This window comes from Ruditapes philippinarum, unplaced genomic scaffold (assembly GCF_026571515.1).
Source record: "Ruditapes philippinarum isolate M1 unplaced genomic scaffold, ASM2657151v2 ctg531_1_1_1_1, whole genome shotgun sequence".
In the NCBI taxonomy this organism is placed as follows: Eukaryota; Metazoa; Mollusca; class Bivalvia; order Venerida; family Veneridae; genus Ruditapes; species Ruditapes philippinarum.
The window spans coordinates 2,580-16,841 of NW_026852123.1; positions in this window are offsets into that span (position 1 = coordinate 2,580).

A 14,262-nucleotide genomic window follows, 5' to 3' on the forward strand; every position below is an offset into this window, starting at 1 on the left:
TTTTGTTGAATTCTTGAATGAATTATTGAATACATTTGTTGTAAAGACAGTCTAGGATAAATCTCAACGAATCATGAAATCTGAGCCAATGCGATTTTCTTGACCTTTTGTATCATTTACATTGGCTTGGAATTTTAAAAAGACATTAAAGTAAAAAAAGTGGATATCGACTGAATCATGGTTGAAGATGATCAAATAAGATATTGTTCAATAAATAATTAAAAAAATTTGGGCCATTTCATGAGAGATAATATACTAATCATCTCGAATAATTTGCTATTAGAATAAGAAAATTAGACATTAATCAGGAATGTTGCGTCAATAATTTGACTGTAACATTTCCACAAACTGACACAATATATAAATTACAGATTGTACAGAATACAGAACATGTCACTTATATCAACATTTAATTTAGTGTTTTTTAGATCAGAAGACATCGACATTGATCAATTGTTATTTCAAAAGTAACAAAATATTTATGTTTGATGGCGCGAAGAAGAGCTTTTGCAAAAGGACTTATTTTTTATTATACCTGTTGCATTTGCTATAATTGATAGGCTTCCGAGAATGTAGGATGATAAACTTATTTGCAATAAAACAAATTGTTGACAGGAGTAATTAGTATTATACATGACCACACGCAAACCCGGTAGAAAATATGTATGGGTGTTGTTAAAATGTTTGAAACACATGAACCGATAACGTATATCTTTATATAGGTATAATATATAGTTATTCATCATTTAAATGTTAATATAAACTCATGAAAAACTTTATCAACATTTTTTTAAGAAAATATTTTTATAAAGAAATTCAAAAGATACATTTCTATTGCTCTATTTAATATTTGAATACATATGGAAATATGCTGATCAATGGCCAATCCACTTTTATTTTTATTGATTTGTGAAGTGACAATTTTATGAAATCCCCTTCTGTGTTTGTAAGAGCGTTTGTGAACACTTATGAACAATGAAAGTTGACAAAATTACTTAAAGTTTTGAAGTCATTTGAAAAGTTCTTCATTCGTAATTGTGAGTTGATCCGTTTGTTATTTGTTTTTGTTTTCAAAACGTAGTAATCTTCTTATTAGGTATTTTTAGATTGGTGAACTCGCAAAGGCTTTAAACAATGAAACATTTAATAATTTATTTATCATTATAATCAAATTAAAGCAATGCCTTTACTTAATACTTGCCTGTGTTTTACAAAATTTATGTGTTACATTCATACAGATTTATTGATCACTATTATAATCGTGTATTCCAGTTGTTTGATCAGTTAGATAATTTTATAAATCAATTAAAATACGTATTGTCATCGGCGACTATTGTAAAATTGTAAAACATTATTCAACACATTTATGTATAGCTGCTGAAAAATATATTGTTTGAATTTTAAGAAAATATACATCAAAGGAAACTGAACGAAAGAAATGTGTTTGTATATTACCGTAAAAGCGAAAGGTGCATTTGTAATTATCACTTACTGGTTAAACCTTACAATGATCTATGTTTAAACAAAGACATTCGATATGACATATGTCACGACTTCTTCAATAATCGACTAAAAGATTAAAGAGTTAATAACTTTTCAAAAAAAAATTGTTTACCAATAATTCAATGTATATATGTCTATTTACACACATTTACTCATGTTGAGTAAATGCAAACATTGTTGTAATACAAATTATTTCAAGTAAACTCCAGGTATGATATTTGAAAAAAAGAAGAGTTATTTAAACAGTTTATGAAATACGAATTAATATAGCACAAAACATCATCAAAAATGTTTACTATGATAATCTGTAAAGAAATGATCTTGCAGTACATTTTTCTGAAGCACTGTTTTTTAAATCGAAATAAATCAATGGTGATTGAATGATGTTTCAAACAAATAACGTTGACCGCATAATTAACTTTACCTTGGTATGTAACAGATGTTGATTGCAGAAAAAATGTATGTAAATATTTACATTGATGTGTCTTTTGCAAGCAAACGAATTCGTTTGAACTATAAATCAATCGAATATGTTTTGTATTTTGTAAGACAAGCATAAGTCAAGACCTCTAGAACTATATGCTTCAATAAATCAATTTAATCTCAGTTAAAACTCGCATTGCTTCCTGTATTTGGTAATTTATCTCAATTATTCGAGAACGTTCAGACATTTCTATCATAGTCTTGACAGTTTCAAATGTTGTTTTTGCAAACTTTGCAAACAAATTATTCCGGATTTATCAGTGACATAGAATCCCTTGAGAATATATTAAGAAAAAAAGTTTGATATTAGCATTGGCATTTTAAAGATATATACAAACTGAATGCCAATGCTGATGGAATCAATCAATGAATATTTCTAAATTTCACATATATCAAAACGATTTCAAAACAGATGCAAATAGTGTATTATAATTAAAGTCTATTATATTGAACAGTTTTAATTTTGTCTATATGTTTATATGAAAACTCTCGAAAACGTCCTTAAAAAGTTCTCAAGAGAAAGAAACATGCGAAATGGCTGGCATAAACAGAGCAGTATTGCATTATGCAAAATGGTGTAAGGGTTTTATGTTTAAAAATAAACACAAAATAAATTGCAGTTGAACATTGTCTGATGTTTAACATATTTAATCCAATTCTTTTCATTCTAACTAAAGTATTGCCATTTAAAACAGTTTGAATTTAGTGTGTATTTATCATGTTTCAAGCATTTATTGCACTAAAAAAGAGAAAAACGGAATCCCTAAAGAAAGTTCAAAACGACAGAATAGAAAATGTTGCAGGCTCGGTTTGATTTAGCCTTTTGATAGACGGTACTGGAAAGTGCAAGTTTTTGATCACGCCCACTAACACCGGTTTAAGCAGAATCCAACAATTGGTGAAATTTAGAATTTTAAAACATCCTCAGATGTGTTCATACGGCGGTTATCATGGGACGTAAGTGACATTATACGAAAATCGAATTTCGCAATCGAGCTTAAATAAATATGTTTAACCAACGAAAATCGGAGAATGATCTCCAATTTCAAAAAGTGTTAACCGAGAAAACAATGGGTGGACTAAATAAAATGGATTTTTGGTTATGAAGCCTACATATCACAAGTAAGACGTCAAAAGACAAATGTAAAAAGTAGGCAAGATATCCTTTAAGTTAGAGTGAGTGCACAGTACTCAAGTAGGAATACTGGAACCACCAAACTTGAAAAAGTCAAATTTATGGAACTAAAATATACCACATAAAATGTGTACACAACAAAAATGTCGCGCTGAACGATCTTCAAGGATCGATAATAATCATCCTGAGGCTGATAATATGTACGGGGCGACTTTTTACGGCCTCCACACGGCACAAATAACACTGATGTGGCACTAATATAGAAACAAACGAAATCCCTAACGAACGTTTAAAACGACAAAATTGAAAATGTTGAAGACTCGGTTAGGTAACATCTTGCTACCATAATAATTATTTTGTTTCACATGTAATGTAGTAATATATATTAAATTATATACAATTACGTATTGATATCTAGCATTTCAATCTTTTATCTACCTTTATTTTGAAAGAATGTTTATAAAATATTTTGAAAAAGTAAAAGAAACAAAGTATTTACTAATTTCAATGTGTTTATCTGTACCAACATTTGAAACTGAACTTGGTCATTCATTTTTGAAAAATAAATTATACCTATTGAACGGTTTTTAATGAATGTAGTTATATTTTCAATGCATCAGATAATGGCATACATTCAAACCGACTATTTAAGGGTTTTCTTCACTGAAAACTGAACTTGGTCATTCATTTTGAAAAATGAATTATAGTTCTTGAACGGTTTTTCAAGCATGTAGTTATATTTTCCATGCATCAGATAATGGCATACATTCAAACCGACAATTTAAGGGGTTTTCTTCACTTGATATAGTTTTGGGAAGACTAAATGACAGAAATGAACAATCGCCGTTTACAAAGCAAAATATAGATCCACCAAAAATGCAGGAAAAAACATTTAACATTAAGAGGCAAAGTTGAAGTTTCTCTGCTAAATCTTGAAAGTTCTAACGCAACAATTGCTGATGTTTTAAATAATATTTTTATATCTATTATAATTATTATTTAACTTTAATATTACCATTTGAATACAGCTAAAACGTAGTGTTTTTGCCTTTGAAAGAAAAAATGTTTTGATGTACAATATAAAGATTATTATGAACGAATTTCTTTGAGGTCTGGTTTCAAGCATTAAAACATTATGCATTTTACATGCAGTTCTCCTGACGTATATGTTGCATATTTGTACTTTAAGGATTGATGTGTTATTTTTTCAAGTGCCTCTTCGTACTTATGTTACCACATTAAAATAATTATGTAAATGCTTTACTTAGTTACGCAATTAGTTTTTTATTCTCCCTTTTAAACTTTATTATTAATATACTTGTATTGCAGCTGTAAAAGATTATAAATAAGGTCTTACAACGTTTATTGAAGTATTAAATGTAATATAAAATACAATTATATAAAATATACGATTTATGAGCACTTTATAAAACATATCACCTGCTGATGTTTTTCCTATTAGCATCCGTTTATGAGCATTCATTATCAGTTCATATGGCTGTACTTAGTGAGAATCCAAAAGGATTCTTCTAGAGCTAATATATGTTTAACTTAGTACATTTTGGCATTTTTCAATTATATAAGTTTGCATTATATAGAATAAATAAATTGATAAATTGACACAATATCCTTACAGTGAACCAAACGTTATCACAACCGGACCATACAAATTAAAGAACTTGTTTTCTTTGTAGTATTATTTTAATCACATAAGAATATTGAAAGAAACATTAAATTATTGAGTCAAACACTTAAATATTATTATAATATAATTAGTATCTTTTTACATTTCTTGGTTAATATAGTTCTATTAAATTAAGTATTTTGTATCATTTCCATTTATATTGTAAGAGTAAATAGGTACAAAATATTCCAACGTATTTAATACAGTTGTGAATACTAGCCCCTATAGCCGACCTAGGTAGCTCATTTTGAAATTTCACTATATTACTTGTTGAATGGGTTTTATTGCACTTAGAAACATTTTGTGTCAGGTAATTTTGTATTTCAATTGTATTAATAATCGGGGTTTTTACACAACTATTTTCTTCACTTATTCTTGACTATTACCTAAGTGACAAGTTTCGATCTTAATGCTTCAAGTACGTTCTAGCGATCTTAATGTTTTATATAACATGCCCCTTGAAAGAAACATATACTTGAAAAGTAATCAATCACAAAAAGCAACTTTCTTCTATGAAATACCTACCTGTAAATACTGATTCTTGTATCTAATTTATGTAATGATTGTAATCTGAAATAAGACAGTTCTAGTTCATAATGTAATGGTATGTCTTTGATTTAAGACAGATGTTTAGATCGTTATGTTAAAACTACTTTTCTAAACTCTTTATTAATATGTTGGCGTTAATATAATGAGGAATACTGATAAAAGGTCCGATGGTATTCATATTTACGGAAGACAATCTTATATATCGTCATGGATTAGTGCTTGTCTTTTTACTGCTTTAACTCAATCCTTTACATTTCTTATCCCACCACCTTTTGAATTTGTGACCGATTGAACTATGCATTTAGTTTTTTAGTGTTGTCATGTTCAAAGTGTATGGTATGACACTCTCCGTCCATCTGATATAACTTTCAAAAAAGGATTTTAGTGATCGCGTTAATAATTTGCATGATAGTACGTTATTGCAGAAATCAGCGTATTATCGTTAGAGCTATGCCCCTTTTTAAACATTGAAGTAAAATTATTGGTTTCAGTAGAATGACTTTTGAAGAATTTAAATGATTATGTTTATACTTGACATGTACGTATGTTATATCAAAACACAGGTTATGATCGATTATCATTGCAATTAACTCATTTTTGGAAGGGTACATATTTTCAGCAAATTTTACGAAAAAATTGGTTTAAGTACACATGTACTGTATTTGGCATGCAGGTATGTAATATCAAAGCACATGTCAATGTTCGGTCAATGTTAATTAATTGGCAATCTGCTAATCGCAACCTTGATTTAATTGATCACAATAAATTCAAGTCAAAATGTTCATTTATATTCTTCTACATGTATGACTCGTTACCTAGAATAAATAATACCATACATTTGTCTTAAACATTTGATAGAAAGCCATGATACAAGAATTGTTCTTCCTTTCTTTCAGGCATACTTCTATCCAAGAAAACGTCATATTAATTTGTTTTCGGGCGTATATTGCCTCAGCCTCAGCGTACCTGTTGTTTCTTATGAATACGACAAACATAAATCAGGACCTCTAGACCTATTTGTGCAAAAACATTTTGTATCTTATTTAAATTGGTACTGCTTCCTGTGGTAAGTAATATATCTCACTTATTTCAGAAACCTCAGACATTTCTATAATAGTCTTGACAGTTTCAAAATTATCTTCACAAGCTTTTGCAGACATGTTCATTCGATTTCATCAGTGACATTGTTGATTAACCAAACTGAATCCTCTGGCTGAGCATAGTGATCAAATAAATAAATATTTCTAAAATATTGTTTGAAAACCTTACAACATATTACAAATATAATACAAATGGTTCGTTACGTTTATATGCCAAAACATTCCATATACATGTATCGAAAATATAATATGGAGGCCTCATATTTAAATCACACATTTTATGTGAGCGATAAATTTCCGGTTTATGTTATTATCTGAACATCAAATAAATCTTTGATAATCTTTTTTAATTCTAGCAATTACTGATCCTGGATATGTGACAAGATATAATTTAGATAAGAACGTAATTTTGTTATGCTTTAATGCAGCAATTCGTTACTGTCAAAAACTTAAATGATATCTGTCAAAGCTTTTAAAGTAAAATGAAATAACCTTCAATTTGGTTGTGTCACTGAAATGTTAAAAAGAATGTTTCTTCTGAAATCTTTTTTTAATTGAGTTCCTGTTGAACTCTCTTTTGTACTTTTGTATGTTCATAAATTATATATTAAGTACCTTCGATTAGATACCTGTAATGTATATGTTATAAAAAATATTGATACTTAGTGTTTTGGTGAAATAGGTGTTTTGTTTTTCAAGGGCTTCTTTGAGCATAAAAGTTAACAAATCAAACGAAATATGGAACTGGTTTACAAGTGGTGTAATAAATTGCACAATAATTATTCACCCTTTCAACATTTATTATCTAACACTTACTTTACAGCTGTTGCGAATCATGAATAAGTGCCCATCAAGTAAATTGAAGTATAAGTGAAATATAACATTATACTTATATAAAAAAAAGATTGACTAGCACTTTATATAAGATATCACCTGCAGATTTCCTGTTTCAATCCGCTGATGAGCATTAATTTCCTGTTTATATGACTCTACATTATGCATATTCATCTTGATAATTTTAGATATTTTCATTTCAGTTTTGAAAAATTATTTTTTTTCCTTAAAACTTTTAAACCTTACAGACAAGTTATATCAGGTATCTCAATGATGAAGTATTCTTCGGGAAATTTATCGGGGATGTTTGTGCATCTTATTAAGATATTTCGAAAGCAAGCACAAAGGTCAAATACAGCTTGTTGAAATATCGCAATGCTCTAGTATTGTTTTATCCTCAAATAATATTCATGTTTTAAAGCATATTTCATCTTTAATTTTCTTTTGCTGTGTATGTTATCTTAATAAATGTGAATTATATTATTATCTAAAAAAAGTATTTTTTCCTTTTATTTATAAGTAAAGAAATACATATTATTCATGTGTAAAATTGTTTAAATCTACAATTCTTACAGTATTCCGGTTTTTTAACACTCGAAAGGTTCTTCAGATTCGTATTAAGTCGCATTATATCAGCGGATTAAAACCGGGAATGGGCATGTGATAATTATATGAAGTACTCGTAATTCGTATTTTTTATAAAATGATATATCATATTTAATTAATACTTAAATTAATGTTGTAGGTATTTATTCACGATCCCTAACAACTGAAAACAAAGTATAATATTAATGACAAAATTTAAAATGGAGATTAATAACTTATTGCTTACTAGACAATTTTTATATATGGAGTCAAAACTTTTGTACAGGAGGAACTCGGAAGACAAACCTAACACATCAAACTTTTAAGTACGAATTTCAATATAGAGCAACTTAAGAGAATTATCTAATGGTTTACAATCACTCCTGTTAAGAATAAAACAGAACAAAGAAATTGTCTAAAGGCCTCAACAGACGGTAGGATTTTAAAGTACAACACCAATTAAAACTAAGATGTACAGGCAAATCTTAATGTGTGAAGGCTACTATTTCTTGAATTCGGAAACCTTAAGTCTAGATGTAAGGGATAGGACATGTTCTATTTTGAAAATCTTGTGACAGATTTCTACAGACCTCCCACAATGACAAGTGACAATATTACCAAATTATCTCCTGATAATGGGTGTAATGAATGAAAAACCAGAAACAATTAGGGCTAAAAGATAAACATAGTAGTAAGATAGTGTAAAAATGATGTTGAAAAACTCTTCAGGAGACCCAAATTTGTGTTATGTTTGAATCCCAAATTATGCCGAAAATGATTATGTCACGGCATTGACCTGTTCTGCAATAAGGGGAGGGGGGTAGTTTGAAGGCGGCCGGATAGCTTAGTCAGTAGAGCCGCAGTACGGTATTCCGAGGGTCCCAGGTTTGAGTCTCGGTCAGGCTTCACATTAAAAGAAATTTGTTTTTTTAAATGGAGGTGTTTCAATCATTACTCATGGCGAAAAAAAGTATTAAGTGAGTAAAATATATAAAGGATCAATTGGGAGGGGTCCTTTTTAGGGAAACCTCAGATGATTCCTACAGTGTAGAATTACCGTCTGAATGCAAGTGCTGTCTGTATTGCTTTGAAAATTGTACATTTTATCTCTAATTAGTGTTGTACAACTAAATCCTTCCGTCTGTTGAGGCCTTAAGCATGATCTTTATATTGTAATCTTGACTAAAATTTTGTTTTTTAAATCTCCGGTACACATTAACCAAATACTAAAAAATTACTCACACAAAATATATCTTATACTTTGTTGAAGCAATGGAATTAATTCATTAACAAATATCAAATATATATCAAAGGATGTCCCAAGACGACAATTGTTACTCTTTTATTGTTGTTTGTTATTTCAATGTAACTGAACTTGGTTTGTAAAGGTACATAACTTAATCGTAACTCTTGAATGCATTATTGTTTTGTTTATACAAGTGATGTCGCGTGTTGCATTCTGTACTTACAGTGCATTTTATAGTTTTTATATTATTAGTCTTCATCCAACTTCTGATGCATTTACCCGTTTACCAGTTGTATTTTTGTAATAAATTTGATCAGTTTTACTACTTAGATGAAATTTCCAGTTTGATACTTGTGAGCAAGAACTCATTAAGCCCAGAAGACAAACAAACATATACATCACTATTTTCATATATTTAAAATAAAAAGTATTCAACAAGAACACAATGTGAATTATACAAAAATCTTCAGAAATACATGCTGTTCAGTATTTTGATAATTTGAATCAAGTGATATTATAAATCAAGATAGCATAACATTTTGAAAGTAACAAATTGCCGTATTAAAGCAAAATTACTTTCTTATCTAAATTAGATCATGTACCATCTCTAGGATGCATTTCTGTCGAATTGGAAAACATTTCACATCAAGGAAGGAACGGAGGAATAAATTCGGAATAACTTTTACTTAATGCAAACAACAATACAAAATGGATATATTGGGCCTTGATATAAAGTCTAAGCAAAACATAAAACAGTGTTTATTGAGAAATATGTACACAAATTGTATTAATGAATTAATTAAAAATGGTAAAATTTGGAATTTCAAATGATATTATATCGTAAAAGAAAAAGTCTGTATCGACTTTTGGTGAGAACAATAATATAACATATCAAATTGTTTGGCTTTGATACAAACGACTGTTACGGCCAACCAACGATTACATTAAGCAGCACATTTTGCTCAAAACAAAACAACGGTACATTTGATTTATGGAATCTGCTTAAGCACAGATTAAGCCGTGACATAAATAAGATATGGTATTTTATATTGACACGTAAGTATTTAATCAGGAGATAGTTGCTTTTTTCATGACTGATAATATTTCAAACGTATGTATTATTTTAAATGTATGCATTATCATTTGTATTAAATAATCTAGGGATATTGAAACATACAACACATCTAGTTATAAAACATAATATGAATCACTACATTTTTACTTACAATTGTAGCAAAAGAAACATAATTTATGTTGGTTCGGTTTGATTGAGCTTATTCAATACCAGCTACATGATTTGGTTTTACATCTAATTAAGCATCAAAATGTTTTCAAATCCTCTGAAAAGGACATGACTTCCATGAGCTATTGCAGCTCTCAGTCCAATTCCATTCTGCTTCAAATTTTAAATAATTTATTATCAAACATGTGTAAATGTTTAAGCTAAATCCTTTGAAAAAGCGACCCTCCCCCCCCTTTACCCCGTTTATACCAAAACATAACTTAATTAAAACAAATAACAGACCAAACAACTCATCCCAATCATTTTGAAAAAAAGTAGGTATTTCATTCGAAAAATTCGATACGTATTTTTTTTTTTTTTTTTTTTTTTTTTTTTTTTTTTTTTTTTTTTGCTTTTTTTAAACGATTTCATTGCTTGCGAAAAATACACTGATGCAAACATAAACATTTCTTAATTGTATAAATATTTTATTTTGCATTCAACATCGCTTCGTATCTCGGTAAAGTTAATTATGCCTTCAGAGTTATTTATTTTAACCCTTTTCAATCATCAGTGATTTGTCAGAATCTTGAACATCTCAAAAATTATATACTGTCCCAGAGAAATTTACTACGGTATAATTTGTTACAGGATATTTCAATTAAGCGTAACCTAGTTCTTGGCATTTCTGGTTTAAACAGCATTTTTGCATTTATCGATTTTGTTTTGTCAGTTAATATTTCCAGAAAAAAAGTTTTTTTTTACAAATATATAGTTAAAAGCTTGCGGTTTTCGCTGTAAACTTAGTTGATCACATTTAATGTTACAACATATGAATGCATATTCTTTTTCTGAATTCTAAGTATTATACCGGGTAAGAAGTCATCAGTCACTTTTTGTTTATGCACTATTAAGTTTGTATTTGCGCGTAAGCGACGTGTTACCATGAAGTAACAATATAATAATATGCATATTTTTTTTTGAATGAACTACTATGAAATTATGAAAATGTAGAACAATTTATCATATTCATTTTATAATGAAAAATATATTATCAATAAGAAAATACTTGTAGTTTATTTGGTTATAACGTTAAAACATTATTAAAGATTTTTACATTTACCAATCTTAATATGCAATCATAATAAAATATATCTTGAAATATTTCAGCAATTTTAGACAACGAAGGTTTTCGGGTAGATTTTTTTAAGGGGGTGTTTGTTTGTTTTGTTGGGTTTTTTGTTTGTTTGTTGTTGTTGTTTTTGTTCCTGCTTTTTTGTTCTTTGTTGCTGTTCTTTGTTGTTGTTGTTGTTTTGTTGTTTTTTTTTTGTAACTGAGAAACCATTTTATCCCGGCAAATGCTTACTAACACGGCTTATATTATTTCGTTCTTACATGTTCGGAAAAATCGTAGATGCGCAAGATGTTGGAAAAGTCAGATATGTTTATGTTTGGTAGAATAGAAAATGGATGGAACGATTAACGTGATCAAAAAATGTGAAAATATGACAATGTATGATATTACGGTATACTTATTTAAGATGTAGCACTTTTTCATAATCTCTCATTTACAGACTCAATCAAACCGAGTCTGCACTTTTCATTCAATTTTGCTGTTTTAATGCTTCCAGGGGAACACGTATGTCCAGAAATTTGTAAGAGTATGTCTCCGTAAACCCCCCGAACATGATCGCAGATGGCATGTATATACGGACAAGTGAATAAACATGAATATTTCGCCAGAAAAAGTCAAAGTGGCGCGATACCCTTTTAACAGGGGAGAGTCGAAATATGTTTATAGGATTAATAAGGTTATAAACTACAACTTCTGTCATCCTGCTATGCATAACTTATAATAACGTTTGAGACGGCCATAATTTCTTATGTTCAGCAAACAATCTTTTGAGTATTAGTACTTTGAAAACTAAACAAGGAAATAGTCTCAAAGCCATCAAACAAGTAAAATATATGGCACAAAGCAGAATTATAATTGATAAAAGTTAATAAATATTTAAGATAGACTTGATTTTAATACCGGCTATATAACACAGGCGTTTTTCCAAAGTGGAATCATATCATTTATACGACTTGAAGCCTTATGTTTTAAAAAATAACCAGATACAAGTTCAATTGGTTATCTTCTTTTGGAGAGAAAATAATGTTTCCCAAAATTGACTTAAACACTAAGATATTTGCATATGAACATTGACTTACAAATGGCAGAGTGACAATCACTTTGTACATAGTAGAAAACGGTTTTTAGTAAAAGATAGAAACATCGTCTGCCTACAGTGCAAGATGGGTTATAAATTCATTTATTTGAGATTTTTGCAAAAATACATAAAACGTGTGATTTGTTTTTATAGTCCATGTTAGTAGTATAAGGAATTCTTTCTAACAGTTTATCATGAGAGGAGCACATCACGGGGTGAATGCAATCGACAGTGCAAATGAAGATAAACATAGATAGAGTTATTAAAAGACTTGGGTTTTTGGAAAACCAATGTCAAAAAATCAAAAAATGAAATATTCACAACACGTCACTTTAAAATACAGTTAAGTCCCTCCCTTTGTAATTACTCTTCAGGCGCCATCAATTATAAATGGTTTCTTAATTTCGCAACTTCAATTGATCAATCTATATTTAGTATGATTTGTAATCTATATATTCTGTCAATTTTGGGAAGTGTTACCGTCACATTATTGATGCAACTTTCCTGATTTTTTTCTAATTTTGTGAGCTTTATTGTATAAAAAATGCAAATTATTTGAGATGATTATAATCTTATCTTCCAAATACTTGTCAAAAAGTTTCAAATGATTTATTTATTTATTTTTAGTTTTTATTTAATTTATCCCCCCTTCCCCGGGTCTCATGTCCCCTTCCCCTGTGCCTTTTGACTTTATGGGCCTAATATTCAATCATTTATTTGTTTTCTTTTAGTTCCTTATCAGTTACTAATTATTTATTCTTATGTAGTGGTTTGCCTGCCCGTGCTCTGCCTTATGCCCTGTCCTATTTTTGTTTGGGGTCCTCCTGGGCTCCTTGCCACTGACGCTTGTTACTGGGTCGGGTGGGAGCTGCGTTCATTGAACGCCGCCTTTCCTTGTCGATCTTGTTTATCATATTTTACATTTTATAAAGTATTCACGGGGAAATCAATTAAAATTCTTAGTTAATATATGACTGATGGTTGATAGGATGATAAAGATTGCCATCATTTGCATTTAGATAACATTGATTTAAAAAACAAATAAAGCGCAAACAAACTTGCTTGTATTTTCAAAGTTCAATATTTTTCAGCCGATAAACTCGATGTTAAAGTTACTATCATAAATGTAACATATTATTATTTAGTGTACAATATAAAGCTTTTTTATTCGTTTATTACTCCTCATGATAAAATTGTAAGAGACTAAACAAATATAAGATCTTATTACTTCTCCTTATGATTAAGTAATCTTTTCAAAAAGGGACAAAAGTCAGGTTATTAATGTGTTATGTATAAGACAGGCTGTGTCGAGGTTTTAAATCACTTGAATTAAGTGGAAAAGTTCGGTAGGGCAAATTTATCTATTCCCATTAGGTTATTACAAGTTGTTAAATCTTGTTTAACTCAGAAACGCAATAAAAAAAAGATATTCGTTTAATTGAAACAGAAACATACATTCTACCTACATTTTTTAATGGAAAAATGTGAAAATAAGATATTTGATTCACTTTTTCTGTGTATCTCAAACAAGTATAGACCTTATATAATGCACAAACACTTTAAGGAAGAGTATGAAGAAATTAATGTCAAGATAACGTATTATATCCTTTTATTTTATTGGTATACTTTTATGATGTATAAATTTAATATATGATCAATACATTTATAAATTAGGCTAGCGATGTAAAAACGTTTGCAATAATGCCTT